This window comes from Salmo salar, chromosome ssa23, assembly GCF_905237065.1.
Source record: "Salmo salar chromosome ssa23, Ssal_v3.1, whole genome shotgun sequence".
NCBI lineage: Eukaryota > Metazoa > Chordata > Actinopteri > Salmoniformes > Salmonidae > Salmo > Salmo salar.
Window position 1 is genome coordinate 10,343,125 of NC_059464.1, and position 18,054 is coordinate 10,361,178.

The window sequence follows — 18,054 nt, forward strand, 5'->3', positions numbered from 1 at the left end:
CCAGGCCCAGCCAATCAGAGTGAGTTTTTTTTCCCCCCACAAAAAGGCTTTATTACAGAGAGAAATACTATTCAGTTTCATCAGCTGTCCAGGTGGCTGGTTTCAGACGATCCCACAGGTGAAAAAGCCGGATGTAGAGGTCCTGGGCTGGCGTGGTTACACATGGTCTGCGGTTGTGAGGCCAGTTGGGCGTACTGCCAGATTCTTTAAAACGACGTTGGTACAGAAATTAACATTAAATTATCTGGCAACAGCTATGGTGGACATTCCTGCAGTCAGCATGCCAGTTGCACACTCCCTCAAAACTTGATACATCTGTGGCATTGTGTTGTGTGACAGAACTGAACATTTCAGAGTGGCATTTTTAATGTCCCCAACACAAAGTGCACCTGTGTAATGATCATGCTGTTTAATCAGCTTCTTGATATGCCACACCTGTCAGGTGGATGGATTATCTTGGCAAAGGAGAAATGTTCACTAACAGGGATGTAAAGAAATGTGTGCACAACATTTGAGAGAAATAAGCTTTTTGTGCGTATGGAAAATTTCTGGGATCTTTTATTTTAGCTCATGAAACATGGGATCAACACTTTACATGTTGCATTTATATTTTTGTTCAGTATATTTAAGCATGCTAGTTTTAGGTATGTCTATAGTATGTCAGACTACCAGGACGTTAAGTGCAGTGAATTGCTGTTGCGTTAGCAATGGCGTCATTCAAGCCTAGTTAGCACAGTGTTGGTAATATGAACACCCAGACCAGGCCGTCTGTCCTCCATCTCGCCATCAGATCTGTGTGTTCTAGCAAGACATGTTTCCTTAATAATGAAAAGGAGAAAAAAATCTCAAATTGCAACTGAATCCAATTAATGCTGTTCCATTTTTCACTCTAAGCCTCACCATCAGCACCTTGGCGTTCCCCCTACATTACAGTAGAAACGTGTTGGTAACTATCGGCTGGCTCTGCCTGTCTGTGTGTTTAGACAAGAGTGATCCAGCCTGTCTGTCTGTCAACCCCGGTCCCTGGCAGGCCTGTTGGCGGTCACAGGTTGTTGGCTTGGCATGTGCCATAGAAATACAATTACTTGAACGGTTATCCCCATTCAAGTCATGGTTCTGTGGCCTAAGGAACTTTTCCTGTTCTAGTAATTTCTATGGCTTCTGCCTCAGAGTCCAGCCACATTAGAGGACATTTGGGTGCAGTGACAGAATTATATCATAAGGCAGGATTGAGTCTCATGAAAAACCCATCCAGAAAGGCAACTAGAAAACCCCCATGATTTTTATACATGGATAGAACCCCTGATTCTCTGATAGTGACATTCACACAACACAATCAATTATCAATTTGGCCTGGCATTCATACTGGGTTCTGACATTGTTTTTAATGTAATGATTTAAACAAAGCCTATAGATATCTATTGACAGACCAACAGTTTTGTGAGAGAAATCCTGTACATCATGTGCTCTGTCTTAAACAGTGTATCATAATGGTGTTACTCTTGGTCCCGGATCGTGACCTCTGTACAGGTCACATGATGTGACGCTTTCTGAATGACATTGTTCCAGTTCACCCCAGTCAAAGCTCTTCACTTCCCCAGTCCATTGTCAGTGACTGATGAGATGTTGAATCAGTACAAAAAGCTATAGGTTATAAGACATGCCCTACAGCCCCAGTGACTTTGTGATCCTTCCTTCCTTCCTTCCTTCCTTCCTTCCTTCCTTCCTTCCTTCCTTCCTTCCTTCCTTCCTTCCTTCCTTCCTTCCTTCCTTCCTTCCTTCCTTCCTTCCTTCCTTCCTTCCTTCCTCTTCTCCTGTGTGCATGCCATCTACCTGAAACCCAGATGAAGGAGGCTTGTTGTCAAAAGTTGGTTATTATTAATGTATTGCATTGGAGTGCATGCCATGCCATCTATCTGCCTGTCTGTCTATTTGGCAGAGCGGGGATTATGCTTTGCTAGCTAGCTAGAGATCTGGTCTGGCAGAGGCTTCCCTGCACGTGTCACGGGCGAGGTGTTAGGTAACGTTAGGTAGGGGTTGGTTGGAGGTTGCATGGGGAGGAAAATGACAGTCACGGTGTGCTGTGTCTTTAAATAGCCCTCCATTAGCATGGCTAGCGCTGTCTTAGCGTGGCTGTGTGACACTGGATTACTAACTGTCAGGTGTAAAGCGGACGTTAATCCCTGTTAGCAGTGCTGTTTAAAGTCCCACTGCCAGGAGGACCGAGAATGGCAATGGTACTATACCGGAAACCATAGAGAGTTGTATCTCTACAGAGTAAACACCCGGCTTAGCTGTCAAGGATAGATGTGAAGCTATTGTCCTAATCTGGAATACGAAGTGATCCCCGCACCTCTCCTCGAATACCCTCAGACCCCAGCCAGTCTCACATGTAATCTGTTCCAGTACTAGCAGCACACCTGATACTAACCCCAGAGCTTAGTGATCAGTTGAACATGTTGAATCAGGTGTGCTAGTACTGGAATAGATCAAATAAGTGAAACTGGTTGGAGGTACTCGAGGACGGGTGTGGGAAGCATTGGAATATGTGGATGTACTGTAGGTTCCTGGTATTGTTGTGGAGAAACGAGACTTATCACAAAATCATCATTGGGTGCTTATTATGGTATGATTGAGTCATGTTAAGGTTGATAGGCGGGGACTAAACAGATCTTGAGACGCCCTAAGGACATGGAATAAGACCCCAGAGGGAGGCCCATTCTTGGGCGCGTTAGCCCTGGGTAACCGCCTAATGCTATTTAGTATTGGCGCAAAGGTGAGGCCCGGGTGGTTCCAAATGGTCTCCAGCTAGGGCGATCTCCAGGGCTATCACCACGGTTGGCAGCAGGACAAGACAAGGACCTATTTAAATATTTTTAAATAGTTGTGTTCTTGCTCTTTATTTCCTGTGACTAGTTTTAGGTCTGTGCTAGGTCCCACCCTAGCATTACACTACATGACCTCGCCCATGAGGGTGTTACCATGGTTCGCAGGGTTCTCCCTCCCTAGCCGGTTGGTGCCAACCTCAGCCTACAACACCAACCCTGCACGCTAGATAACATATTATCACACAACAATAGTAGTCCTTTAATCTTCCCTTGATTTTTTTATTTATTTATTAGCATAGTGTTGTAAGAGATGTGCTATACCCCTGTGTTACTGTCCTGGTCTGTTGAGCTGCAGAGGCAGAGCTAGACAGGAAGCAGTAGTGCATAATGTCGGGGCTTCTAGCAGCTCCGAAGGAAATGCCTTCATTGTGAAAGGAGAGTCACTCTGCTCTGCGCTGGCAGCAGATGCTTTTAGAACATGTGTTGGGACTGGAGATGTGGCTGTCGACTGTGGAGCGGACCAGGGGAGATTGGGAACAGGGGAAAGAGAGGTGAGGGGCAAAAGGGGGGGGGGGGGGAGTGACATCTGGAGGTATTCTCAACAGGTGACCCGTTTTGTGTGTGGAGCCACTGAGGTGTGAAATTGTGTGTGTCAGAATGAAGAAACAGGCCACAGAAGAGGGAAAGCTCATTTTAGGGAAGAATGGTGTCTTTGTTGCTGTGAGGGACAATAATTCTGACAGAGACCCAAAGGACTCAAAATGAACTTCCACACAACAAAGGCAAAGCAGTATGGACATGAACTAGGCAGAGGAGGGGACTGTCATCTGGATTAATTGTCCTTCATTGGTTTTGTGTTTTTATGCCCTCACACCTCTGGCCCCTGCTAGTATACCTCTCATTCACACACATTAACATCCAACTCATCTCTCTCCCTAAGACACACATGCACGTAGTATGAATTGTTAGTCTGTATATTTGTATGTCTGTTTGCCTACCAGACTCTCGTTCTGTATTTTTAGCTATTTGTCTGTTTCCCTTTTTGTTATTGTAATGTATCACTGTCTCTCTGTATCTCTGTCCGTCTGTCTCTTTCTCTGTGTGTCTCTGTCCACCTGTCTCTCACTGCACCAAATATCCTAGTTTCAGACTTCTAATTATCCTTACACCTTACAAGACTCTAGCCACTTCCATGCCAGTGTTGACTTTACTTTCATTAATCTGATGACTGTTATTTATCTAATCAACTAACTATGTTTAATTGTTAACCGATTTAAATTAATCATGTAACAATTAACTAATTAGGATTTGGGGGACCACGAGAGCAGTTCTTTAAAGAGTTACCATCTTCTGATTTAAACTCTTAAGGTATTTACCTATCACATTCATAAACGGTCAACTTATTAATCATAACCTCGTATCATATCATCATTCTGAACTGTTGTAACCTAATGCATCTGCAAAAACCCGAGCCTTACTTATGATTCAGTTCTACACAAATTGGTTTAATTACACTACCGTTCAAAAGATTGGGGTCACTTAGAAATGTCCTTGTCTTTGAAAGAAAAGCACATTTTTTGTCCATTTAAAATGACATCAAATCAATCAGAAATACAGTGTATACATTGTTAATGTTGTAAATGACTATTGTAGCTGGAAACGTCAGATTTGTTATGGAATATCTACATAGGCGTAGAGGCCCATTATCAGCAGCCATCACTCCTGTGTTCCAATTACACATTGTGTTAGATAATCCAAGTTTTTATTATTTTAAAAGGCTAATTGATCATTAGAAAACCCTTTTGCAATTATGTTAGCACAGCTGAAAACGGTTTGTCCTGATTAAAGAAGCAATATAACTGGCCGTCTTTAGACTAGTTGAGTATCTGGAGCATCAGCATTTGTGGGTTTGATTACAGGCTCAAAATGGCCAGAAATAAATAACTTTCTTCTGAAACTTGTCAGTCTATTCTTGTTCTGAGAAATGAAGGCTATTCCGTGCTAGAAATTGCCAAGAAACTGAAGCTCTCGCACAACGCTGTATACCACTCCCTTCACAGAACAGTGCAAACTGGCTCTAACCAGAATAGAAAGAGGAGTGGTAGGCCCCGGTGCACAACTGAGCAAGAGGACAAGTACATTAGAGTGTCTAGTTTGAGAAACGGATGCCTCACAAATCCTCAACTGGCAGCTTCATTAAATAGTACCCACAAAACACCATTCTCAACATCAACAGTGAAGAGGCGACTCCGGGATGCTGGCCTTCTAGGCAGAGTTGCAAAGAAAAAGCCATACCTCAGACTGGCCAATAAAAAGAAAAGATTAAGATGGGCAAAAGAACACAGACATTGGACAGAGGAACTCTGCAGCCTCTCACTATTGACGTTGAGACTGGTGTTTTGTGGGTACTATTTAATGAAGCTGCGAGTTGAGGCTTTGTGAGGCGTTTGTGACACGCTCTCTGACCTCACTCAAGGGGGCGGTGACTAATTACTGTGCACAGTTATTGAAATAATTTCCCCTTATAATTTCTAAAATCACCTCCCTCTCTTAACAAAGACACTGTCATCATTTTTCATATGTCATGCACAACGTAGAGGATGGAAACTTCGTACCTGTAGTGGGTATACTTTTGAACTTACAGTATTTCCTTTATAACATTTTAAATGACATCACAAAATTACAACCAAACCGACATCAGTGTTCTTTTTAGGTCGCCTCTGACCATTCCCCACGTTCTATGTTAGAAATATTGTTCTAGTATTTGCTTAAGAACGTGTTAGTTTCGGCAGGAAAATTTGTGAAACAAAGGCACATTCCTCCAGTGAATTTGGAGAGGGAGAGAGTTGAGTGTTCTGTCCTTGATTTACAACAGGGCGTGAGCTGTCGACCCCCACCAGTTCCTTTCTCGAGGGGGTCTGGTTGAAGTTACTTATTGCAAAGCTGATCTGACCTATTTCGATCCTCACAGGACAGTCATGATACCAGTCGGAAGAACTTCAGTATTTTATCTTTGAACACTCAATCTGGTTTCTCCACTGACAGTTGGATAAGGGGAACCATGCTAGCAACATTCGGTGGGACTAGAGATCCTGACTGCATTGTGTCCAGCCTGAGACATGCCAGGTAGTAATCCTGACACTCACACCTCACCATTGCTACAGCCATGAAATGTTTACTTTACGAGGCCTTTCCCAACAATGCAGAGTTAAGAAGTAAGAAAATTAGCAAATAAAAATATAAAATAGTAACAATAAATACCAATAACGAGGCTATATACGGGGAGTACCGGTACCAAGTCAATGTGCAGGGGTACGAGGTAGTTGAGGTGATTATGTAGGTAGGGGTAAAAGTGACTAGGCAATCAGGATAGATAATAAACAGAGTAGCAGCAGCATATGTGAAGAGTATGAAAGTAAGCGTGTGTAAGTGTGTGTTGGAGTGTAAGTATTTGTGAGTGTTAGGGTCGAGTTCAGTGAGTGTGCATAGAGTCAGCACAAGAGCGTCAGTACAAAAAAAAACGGTCAATGCAAATAGTCCGGGTAGCCATTTGATTAACTGCTCCGCAGACTTCTGGTATGGGGGTAGAAGCTGTTCAGGAGCCTTTTGGTCCCGGTACCGCTTGCCGAGCGGTAGCAGAGTGAACAGTCTATGGCTTGGGTGTATTGGGTCTTTGACCATTTTCCGGCCTTCCTCTGACACGCCTGGTATAGAGATCCTGGATGGCAGGGAGCTTGGCCCCATTGATGCACCACCCTCTGTTGCGCCTTGCGATCAGATGCTAAGCAGTTACCACACCAAGAGGTGATGCAGCCCATCAAGATTCTCTCAATGGTGCAGCTGTAGAACCTTTTTGAGGATCTGATGGCCCTGGCCAAATCTTTTCAGCCTCCTGAGGGGGAAGAGGTGTTGTCGTGCCTTCTATGATTGTTGGTGTGTGTAGACCATGTTAATTCCTTAGTAATGTGGACACCCGTTCCACTACAGCCCCTTCGATGTGGGCATGCTCGGCCCTCCATTTCCTGTAGTCCACGATCAGCTACTTTGTCTTGTTGACGTTGAGGGAGAGGCTGTTATCCTGGCACTAAACTGGCAGGTCACAGACCTCATCCTTGAGAGGTTGTTTTCCTGGCACTACACTGCCAGGTCACTGACCTCCTCCCTATAGGCTGGCTCATCATTGTCGGTGATCATCCGCAAACTTAACCTGTTATGGCTAGGGGGCAGTATTTTCACGGCTGGATAAAAAACGTACCCGATTTAATCTGGTTACCACTCCTACCCAGTAACTAGAATATGCATATACTTATTACATATGGATAGAAAACACCCTAAAGTTTCTAAAACTGTTTGAATGGTGTCTGTGAGTATAACAGAACTCATTTGGCAGGCAAAAACCTGACAAGGTTTCAGGCAGGAAGTGGCCTGTCTGACAAGGTGTCGTTCTTCTTGTCTCTGTTTATTGAAGAGTGAGGATCTTAGCTGTCCCGTGACACTTCCTACGGCTGCCATAGGGTCTCAGAAGGCGGTAAAAAGCTGAATCGTGGCTTTGCAGGCTCTGACTGAAAAAAAGTAGCGCGTTTGGGTAGTGGCTGGTTACAGTACTGTGAGACTCAGGCTCGTGCCCGCGTCGACCGAAAGCTTTGTTTACTTTCCTCTGTTTAGCTAAAAGGAGATTCCCGGTCGGAATATTATCGCTTTTTTACGAGAAAAATGGCATAAAAATGGATTTTAAACAGCGGTTGACATGCTTCGAAGTACGGTAATGGAATATTTAGATTTTTTTTGTCACGAATTGTGCCATGCGCGCGACCCTGATTTACCATTTCAGATAGTGTCTGGGACGCACGAACAAAACGCCGCTATTCGGATATAACGATGGATTATTTTGGACCAAACCAACATTTGTTATTGAAGTAGCAGTCCTGGGAGTGCATTCTGACGAAGACAACAAAAGGTAATCAAACTTTTATAATAGTAAACCTGATATTGGTGAGTGCTAAACTTGCCGGGTGTCTAAATAGCTAGCCCGTGATGCCTGGGCTATGTACTTAGAATATTGCAAAATGTGCTTTCACCAAAAAGCTATTTTAAAATCGGACATATCGAGTGCATAGAGGAGTTCTGTATCTATAATTCTTAAAATAATTGTTATGCTTTTTGTGAACGTTTATCGTGAGTAATTTAGTCAATTCTTAGTGAATTCGCCGGAAGTTTGCGGGGGGTATGCTAGTTCTGAACGTCACATGCTAATGTAAAAAGCTGTTTTTTGATATAAATATGAACTTGATTGAACAAAACATGCATGTATTGTATAACATAATGTCCTAGGGTTGTCATCAGATGAAGATCATCAAAGGTTAGTGCTGCATTTAGCTGTCTTCTGGGTTTTTGTGACATGGGTGTCTGATTATTTCTGGCTTGGTACTCTGCTGACATAATCTAATGTTTTGCTTTCGTTGTAAAGCCTTTTTGAAATCGGACAGTGTGGTTAGATAAAGGAGAGTCTTATCTTTAAAACGCTGTGAAATAGTCATATGTTTGAAAAATTGAAGTTTTTGTATTTTTGAGGAATTTGTAATTCGCGCCACGCCTATCATTGGATATTGGAGCAGGTGTTCCGCTAGCAGAACGTCTAGATGTAAGAGGTTAATGATGGTTTTGTATTCGTGCGCAGCCACGCAGTCGTGGGTGAACAGGGAGTACAGGAGGGGACTAAGCACGCAGCCCTGAGGGGCCCCCGTGTTGAGGGTCAGCATGGCGGATTTGTTTTTGCCTACCCTCACCAACTGGGGGGGTGGCCAGTCAGGAAGTCCAGGATCCAGTTGCATAGGGGGGTGTTTAGTCCCAGGGTCCTGAGCTTAGTGATGAGCTTGGAGGGAACTATGGTGTTAAATGCTGAGCTGTAGTCAATAAACAGCATTCTCACAAAGGTGTTCCTCTTATCCAGGTGGGAGAGGGCAGTGTGGAGTGCAATAGAGAGAGCGTCATCTGTTGAGACGGTATGCGAATTGGAGTGGGTCCAGGGTGTCCAGTGTATTGATGTTAGCCATGACCAGCCTTTCAAATCATTTCATTGCTACAGATAGTCATTTAGACTGGTTACCTTGCTGTTCCTTGTGTATATGTATTCTTGAGTTAATTCGGGAGACGGTAACTCATTAAACAAACATTTCCCGTGGTGCCCCAAATTCCTAATGAGTTAATTGTTACATGATTAATTTAATTGAGTAATAATTAACCTCTCTTGGGTATGTGGGATGTGACCGTCCCAGCTGCGGGACACACTATTCAACAGCCAGTGAAATAGCAGGGCGCCAAATTCAAAACAACAAAAATCTCATAATTCAAATTTCTCAAACATACAACTATTATATCCCATTTTAAAGATGCACTTCTCCTTAATCCAACCACATTGTCAGATTTCAAAAAGTATTTACGGCGAAAGCATAGCATTAGATTATGTTAGCACATCACCTTGACAAGGAAAAACCACACAGCCATTTTCCAAGCAAGAACCAAACCAGAAATACAGCTAAAATTAATCACTAACCTTTGATGATCTTCATCAGATGGCACTCATAGGACTTCATGTTACACAATACATGTATGTTTTGCTCGATAAAGTTCATATTTATATCCAAAAACCCCATTTTTACATTGGCGTGTAATGTTCAGAAATGTTTTGCCTCCCAAAACTTACGGTGAACGAGCACATCAATTTACAGAAATACTCATCATAAACGTTGATAAAATATTAAACTGTAATTCAAGGAATTATAGATACACCTCTCCTTAATGCAACCGCTGTGTCAGATTTAAAAAAAACTTTACAGCAAAAGCACACTTTGCAATAATCTGAGTACAGCGTTCAGACACGAAACCAAACCCGCCATTATGTGGAGTCAATAAAACTCAGAAATAATATTATCTTTATTCACTTACCTTTGATGATCTTCATCAGAATGCACTCCCAGGAATCCCAGGTCCACAATAAATGTTTGTTTTGTTTCGATAAAGTCCATAATTTATGTCCAAATACCTCCTTTTTGTTCGCATGTTTAGTCCACTACTCCAAATGCAGGAAGCGCGCAAAAATGTCACGACGAAAAGTCAAAAAAAGTTATATTTACGTTCGTAGAAATATGTCAAACGATGTATAGCATCAATCTTTAGGATGTTTTTAACATAAATCGTGAGTAATATTCCAACCGGACAATTCCAATGTCTTCAGAAAAGAAAAGGAACACAGCTCACACTCACGTGAGCGCGGGCCTCTGAGCTCATGTCATTTCCTCACTCATCTGACTCCAGGCCCTCTTGTTCGCTTCAAATTCACAGAAGAACCCTGAAACAACGTCCTAAAGACTGTTGACATCTAGTGGAAGCCTTAGGAAGTGCAAAATGAACCCTAAGTCACTGTATAGGCAATAGGCAATCACTTGAAAAAACTACAACCCTCAGATTTCCAACTTCCTGGTTGGATTTTTCTCAGGTTTTTGCCTGCCATATGAGTTCTGTTATACTCAGACATCATTCAAACAGTTTTAGAAACTTCTGAGTGTTTTCTATACAAATCTACTAATAATATGCATATCCTACCTTCTGAGACAGTTTAATTTGGGCACGCCTTTCATACGGACGTCAAAATACTGCCCCCTACCCTAGAGAAGTTAAACGTAGTAGGTAATTATTCGATGAATAGCAGTCATCACATTAACGATAGTCACGTCACGACACTAGCTAACTCTGCTAATGTTACAGCTGCTACTGTGCCAACTAGCAGAGATACAGTGCCTTCATAAAATATTCATAACCCTTATTCCACGTTTTGTTATTCCACTGTCCATTTGTCTCTCTATCGTTGATTGGGTTTATCTCTTTTCATCTGTTTGTGTATCACTGTCCTTCTGTCTGTGTATCTACGAGTGTGTGTTAGCGAGCGTAGCGGGCAAGCTCAGGTCACAGATTAGAGCCTTCCTGAGCATGTGACCCTTGATTAGGAGGCCTCTCTGTCTCTGCTCTCTGACACACACGCACACAGGCACACGCACACGCAGGCACACACACACACACACACACATATATTCACACTGCAGAAACTTCTGATGATTATAATGTCTCTGACAAAGAGCAGAAGGAAAGATAGATTGAAAAAGAAAGCAAAGGAGAGAGAGAGAGAGAAATAGCTGTAGGAGGGAGAGGGACAACAATACATATATGGTGTGTGTCAGGAAAAGACAGGTAAACAGAGGAGGAGAGATGGAGGAAGGGATGAAGAGAGAGGAAAACAATCAGAATGCGTCAAGATAGACTGTGAGAGTAGAAGAGGAAGGGAGGAGGGAGAACTCTGTGGTTCAATTGTCCCCGGATGGCAGCCATCGCAGGCCAATATTTTATTGAGTCACTGTCCTGCGTGTAACATCACTGGCCTCTGGAACTCCTATTGGCTCTGAATCAGGAAGTCCAGAGGGGGTCTGAGAATTATGTAGGGTGCCAAATTACTCATTATACTCTCTACCAGAATGTAGACTTTTCATTTTGCCCCTATTAGTTCCCAAAACAATGCCAACCCTGATATTGCATGCAGCTCTGTTATCCCGTTGCTCCAGACATGTGCCCTAGCCAGAGGGCTGTGCCAGGCTGCCAGCCCATTGCATCTGATAATTCATCTTCTTTTAATTAGAATGTTCTCTCTCTCCTCCTCTCCATTGAGTGTCCTCCATTTCCTGTTGATTTGATTGTGGACATCCTCTCCTCTGCTCCTTCCTTCCTATGTTGAGGAGGGAGGTATGGATGGAGAGATGGAGGGATGGGGTAAAGAAGGAGAGGGGATGCCCTGAGGGAAGTTAGTGTGATTTATTTTTGTAATGTTTTATTAATCTCTTGCCTCCATAACTAATTCAGCTGCTCCCACGCTGTCTAAACTAAAATGCTTTGGCAATTTCTCTCCCACTGGACCCATAGTGTCTGAACAAATACACACTCTTATACAGTACACTGTTAGTTTTATTAATAGTGTTAGACTCACATTTGCGGTGGCAATTTTAGTGGTCAATCTGATCAAACTTCGCCAATAGATGTGTAAGATTTGGATGGAATTCAACCAGTGGTTGAAGAGGATTTTAGATGGACTGTATAGAGCCACTGTATAGTGTAGGTCATGGGTAATTCAACTCTGCAGCAGTGGCATCCATTTTGCTGTAGGCTATAGAACCTCTCTGTGTGTAGCAGTATGGCCGCCTCCATTTGGCTGGGTTTCTCTGTGATGGTATCAGTGCCAGAGCAGTAACAACAGCTGTCAGTCACTGTGTGAGAGGGATGGAGACTAGTATGGACGCAGTGAGACAGTAACACAACAACAGAAAGAGAGATTAGGTTTTAGATGGAAACTGTGAGGATGGGTGGAGGGATGAAAGGATGTGTGTGATTTAAAATGTGGTTCACAGCTTGTGTGTGTAAGTATCTCTGGCCAGCTGTGTTTTGAAATGGCTGACTTGTTTGATGTGTGTGTGTGTTGTACAGTATTTGTGGGTGTAATGTGTGTGTGTGTGTATATGTGTTTTTCATGTACTGTATGTGTGTGTTGGTATGTGTGAGACAAGGAGTAGTATATCCAGTCAGCCAGCTGTGACTGAGCAGTGTGTGTGTGTCTCTGTGTGTGTGTGTGTGTGTGTGTGTGTGTGTGTGTGTGTGTGTGTGTGTGTGTGTGTGTGTGTGTGTGTGTGTGTGTGTGTGTGTGTGTGTGTGTGTGTGTGTGTGTGTGTTTGGTTGTACTATCCTTGTGGGTACCAGAAGTCCTCACAAGGATAGTGCAACAAGGAAAATTCGGACAAGTGGGGACATTTCTCCGGTCCCCACAAGGAAAAAGGCCATTATAGGGTTAGGTTTAGGGTTACAATTGGCGTTAGGGGTTATAGGGTTAGGTTTAGTTTCAGGGTTTTGGCTTAGTGTTAGGTTAAGGGTTAGGGAAAATATAATTTGAAATGGGAATAAATGTTTTGGTCCCCACAAGGGTAGTAAAACAAACACGTAGGAACTGTAGGATGAGTCATCAGTATTCACTGTGTGGGCTGTGTCATTTCAAGGATGCCAGACTGAGACATTATAGAAAAGGGCGGTGTGAAAAGTGTTTGTTTGTTGCATTAAGTAGCATTGGCAGTATATCCATTCTCCATCCCTTAACCCAGTCCTACATTTTCGCTCAGCCCCAACCCCAGCTTTTCCCAACCCAGTCCCAGACAACCCTTCAGTCTTGGTAATACTAGCTAGTAATACCAGTGATAACTTAGTAGTACCACTACCAGCATAGTTTCCTTAGTACCAGTCCCAACTCTATAGTTCCCCTAGTAATGACTGCTCCTCCCTGTCTTCTAACCAAGCTGGCTGATCAGTCCAGAGTCTGATACACTATTGATGCTCTCTGGACCTTACATCTCTCCCCTAATTATCGCTCCAGTGTAGTTTGGTCCTCCAAAAGCTAAGGAGGAGGACCGCTTTGGCCCTTTGTGAGACAGTTCATTATTATTGTTATGTCCAGTAAGGATTTCTTAGGCAGCTTCATCCCCGCTGGCACAACGTCACTGGTACTTCATTTGATAATTATACACGCATGATACTTATTTTCTTCAATGAGATACACTATACTGCCCATTAGATATAAATGAATAGCTGTAATGCATTTGAGTCAGTAGTTTGTACCTGTACTTCACATCTATCTTAGGGATAATCATTTAGCCTTGGCGAAGATGCTTGCTCAGATGTCAGGCCAGACATAGCAGCACAGCACTCCTATGTACTTTGACTAAATCACACTGAGTGAATTGCACCAAACCACCACCTATGAGCAGGAGAGTAGGATACCTTGTGTGGGTGTCTCTGTGTGTCAGTTTGTGTCTGGGGCTAAGCTGTCATTGTAAAGACCATTGGGATTATGACAGGCATTGAGTCATCAGGTTTTCATATAATTACAGAAAATTATTTGGCGGCTACATTTACGTTATTGTGTTCATGTGCGTTTTTTGGGGGGGGTAAATAAAGGGACAGCGTGTCTGTGTTTCCATGCATAAGTGCATGCTTGCATAGTCTACCTGACTGTGTGTGTTGTGTGTGTTTCACCTGGTCAACTCACAAATGGACACCCTGCCAGTCATGGCCAAATAGGGCTAATGTCTGCTAACAAAATCCTATCACTGAATAGAGGACCCATTTGATTTTCACCATCAGCATAGAGAGACAGGAGACTTGGCAAATCAGCAACAATACAACAGGAAAAAAACTGCCTTTTCATTGCCTACTGTAAGAGCCCCTCGAGCTGAATGGCTGAGGAATGAAAGGGAGAAAAGGTTGATGGTCATTCTATCGCTCTCGCTTTGTAAGACTGCCGGCTGACGTCATAGAGAGACATTGTGTGATGTGTTCTGGCCTTGGTCTGGAGTCTTGTGAAGGGCTTGAAATGTACTTTTTTTTAATCCACTTGTCCTTTGGACAATTATAAGAGATGTTTTTATTTTCCAAAAATATAGAAAGAAATCATGGGTCGAAAAAGGTACCTGAAAATTGTGATGCAAGGAACCAATACATTTTTTGGGGGGGTCTTTGCATATTCAAGCCTGTCTCAAAACACTGCCCCTTTAAGGCTCTCCTGTAGGATAGTTGGCCACCCTTCATAGCCAATAAAATATTGCAACATTACAAAATTACAACCAAATACATTTTCCGTCTTTATAAAATACTTTCCTGAATCAGGGATCCAATGGCTAAAGTATGCGACTTCAAAGCAACGTTTCTAACTAAGACATGTTTATCTTTAACCTTGTAATACTAAAATATACAGGTTTCAGGGAAGATCTATTTACAGCATGAAAGTTTTGTCAGTTATGCTATTCTAAGAATGTTTGTTTTACGTTGTCAGAATGACATTGCCAATGCTGAATTGAGGTGAATCCCAGCTTTCCAACATTGTCATATTTCTTTTTTGACTCCTAATAGTGAGCGCTTGAGAGGCGGTTTAAAACCAGAGTATTTAGCATTGGTTTATTAACACTCCCGTTCATCAACAGTGCATTGTCTAAGTAGTTAGCCTAACTATCAAGATAACTAGCCAGTCTACATGATACGTGTTGAATTGGCTATCTAGTTGCTCTGTTATCATTGTTTAATTAGCTATCTGCTGCAATGTCTCTCTCGCTCTCATCTGGCCCATTTGCAATGGCACACATGCAGGTGATGATACACCATGACTTTTCCAGGATTTTCATGACCGTACAAACCCTGTTTGCTGACCAAAAGAATTTGCTATAACTCCCTACAATGCTCCAGACTAACAGTTTCCCCTAACCTTTTCAACAAAAATAATTGCGGTGTCATACAATAGAATACATTTGAGTCATCTTATTCAAGTCATTATAAAGTAATTCACAATGCTTTAAGAAATGTTAATAGACTGCTGAGATGTTAGATGTAATAACTTATTTATTAAATACCATGTCCAAGCCGGAATGCATGATGTTATTTGAAATGGAACATAATCCAGTGATTGTCATATATTTTGAGGGTGATAATTAGGCTATGTTTGTTATTTTTATCTGGCTCCAGAATTTTCAATAGAGACGAATTTGCCTTTTTGTTTTTATGTACAATAATATTATATACAGTGCTTTCGGAAAGAATTTAGACCCCTTGAATTTTTCCACATTTTGTTAGGTTACAGTCTTATTCTAAAATGTATTAAATTGTTTTTTAACTTATCAATCTACACTAGAGGTCGACCGATTATGGTTTTTCAACGCCGATACCGATTATTGGAGGACAAAAACCCGATACCGATTAATGCTTTTTATATATTTGTAAGAATGACAATTACAACAGTACTGAATGAACACTTTTATTTTAACTTATAATACATAAATAAAATCAATTTTGTCTCAAGTAAATAATGAAACATGTTCAATTTGGTTTAAATAATGCAAAAACACAGTGTTGGAGGAGAAAGTAAAAGTGCAATATGTGCCATGTAAAAAAGCTAACGTTTAAGTTCCTTGCTCAGAACATTAGAACATATGAAAGCTGATGGTTCCTTTTAACATGAGTCTTCAATATTCCCAGTTAAGAAGTTTTAGGTTGTAGTTTATTATAGGACTATTTCTCTCTCTACCATTTTGTATTTCATATACCTTTGACTATTGGATGTTCTTATAGACACTATAGTATTGCCGTTCTAATCTCGGGAGTTGATAGGCTTGAAGTCATAAACAGTGCTGTGCTTCAAGCATTGCGAAGAGCTGCTGGCAAACGCAGGAAGGTGCTGTTTGAATGAATGCTTACGAGCCTGCTGCTGCCTACCACCGCTCAGTCAGACTGCTCTATCAAATATCAAATCATAGACTTAATTATAATATAATAAACACACAGAAATATGAGCCTTAGGTCATTAATATGGTAAAATCTGGAATATTGCTGTTACATTGCACAACCTTCAATGTTATGTCATAATTATGTAAAATTCAGGCAAATTAATTACGGTCTTTGTTAGTAAGAAATGGTCTTCACACAGTTTGCAACGAGCCAGATGACCAAACTGCTGCATATACCCTGACGCGAATGCGCTTTTGTTAAATCATCCCCCGTTTGGCAAAGTAGGCTGTGATTCGTTGATAAATTAACCCCTGTACGGGACGGACATCCTATCCCCATTAGCATAACAAAATTTAATATTTTTGTTTTTTCAAATATAGAACTATGTTATATCGTTTTATAGATACACCTCTCCTGAATCGAACCACGTTGTCCGATTTCAAAAAGGCTTTACAGCAAAAGCAAAACATTAGATTATGTTAGAGGAGTATATCGTAAAAGTAGCCACATAGCCATTTTCCGACCAACCACATGCATCACAAATAACCAAAAAACAGCTAAATGCAGCACTAACCTTTGACAATCTTCATCAGATGACACTCCTAGGACATCATGTTACACAATACATGCATTCTTTTGTTCGATAAAGTTCATATTTATATATAAAAACAGCATTTTACATCGGCGCGTGACTTTACTGGGTAATCACTCTTTGCGATAAAAGGGGATGCGATACTCAGAAAAATATGCTACTGTTACAGGTCAGCGCCATCTTGGAACAATCGCATATCAAATCTACTCTTGTATACTATTGTCAATAATCCCTTACCTTTGATTATCTTCATCAGAAAGCACTTCCAGGAATCCCAGGTCCACAACAAATGTATTTTCGTTCGAAAAAGTTAATCCTTTACGTCCCAATAGCTTGTTCTTGTTAGCGCGTTCTGAAGGCTGCTCCAAAAGCTCCGTCGGCCGCGGGACTCCTCTTTCAATAAAATGCATTTTTTTTAATTTAGGTTCGTTCAAACATGTCAAATGTTGTATAACATAAATCTTTCGGGCCTTTTTCAACCAGAGCTCCAATAAGATTCAAGGGGGACGATTGCATTGTCTTTCTAAACGTTTCGAAAGGGGAGGGTAGCCAGGGGCGCCGGCGTCATAATGGTGATGGCCCTCCTCATGTGACCACGTTCCACAGACTCTCATTGTGTCAGTTTTCACAGTAGAAGGCTCAAACCACTTTGTAAAGACTGGGGACATCTAGTGGAAGCAATAGGAAGTGCTCAATGAACCATTTCTCACGGTGTGATTTATAGGCAAAGTGATGAAGTTGAGTCCACAATTCAGAATTCCACATCCTGTTAAGATCGGTCTCGGGGTTTTGACTGCCATATGAGTTCTGTTATACTCACAGACACCATTCAAACAGTTTTAGAAACTTTAGGGTGTTTTCTATCCACAAGTATTAATTATATGCATATCCTAGCTTCTGAGTTTGAGTAGGAGGCCGTTTAAAATGGGCACACATTTTTTTCAAAAATCGCTGTAGCGCCACCTATCCTAGGCGACCGTCAAGAGGTTAACAGGCACCACATTGATTATATGCAACGCAGGACAAGCTAGTTAAACTAGTAATATCATCAACCATGTGTAGTTAACTCGCATAACAGGTGGTCAGCCTGCCACGCAGTCTCCTCGTGGATTGCAATGTAATCGGCCATAATCGGCGTGTTTTTGAGGGGCACACAAGCGGGGAGAGCGAGTGTGAAAGCCTCGTTTATTACAGCAGCCGGCCCCAGAGAACGCCAACAGTGTGCAAAGCTGTCATCAAGGCAAAGGGTTGCTACTTTGAAAAATCTAAATATAATTT

At 42.0% G+C, this 18,054-nt stretch overlaps 1 protein-coding gene across 20 annotated transcripts in view; it reads left to right on the plus strand.

The window, feature by feature from the left end:
• The window catches only part of LOC106583991 (SH3-containing GRB2-like protein 3-interacting protein 1), a 103,844-nt gene that overhangs the window by 21,757 nt on the left and 64,033 nt on the right, over positions 1-18,054 (plus strand). The gene's annotated exons all lie outside the window — the stretch shown is intronic.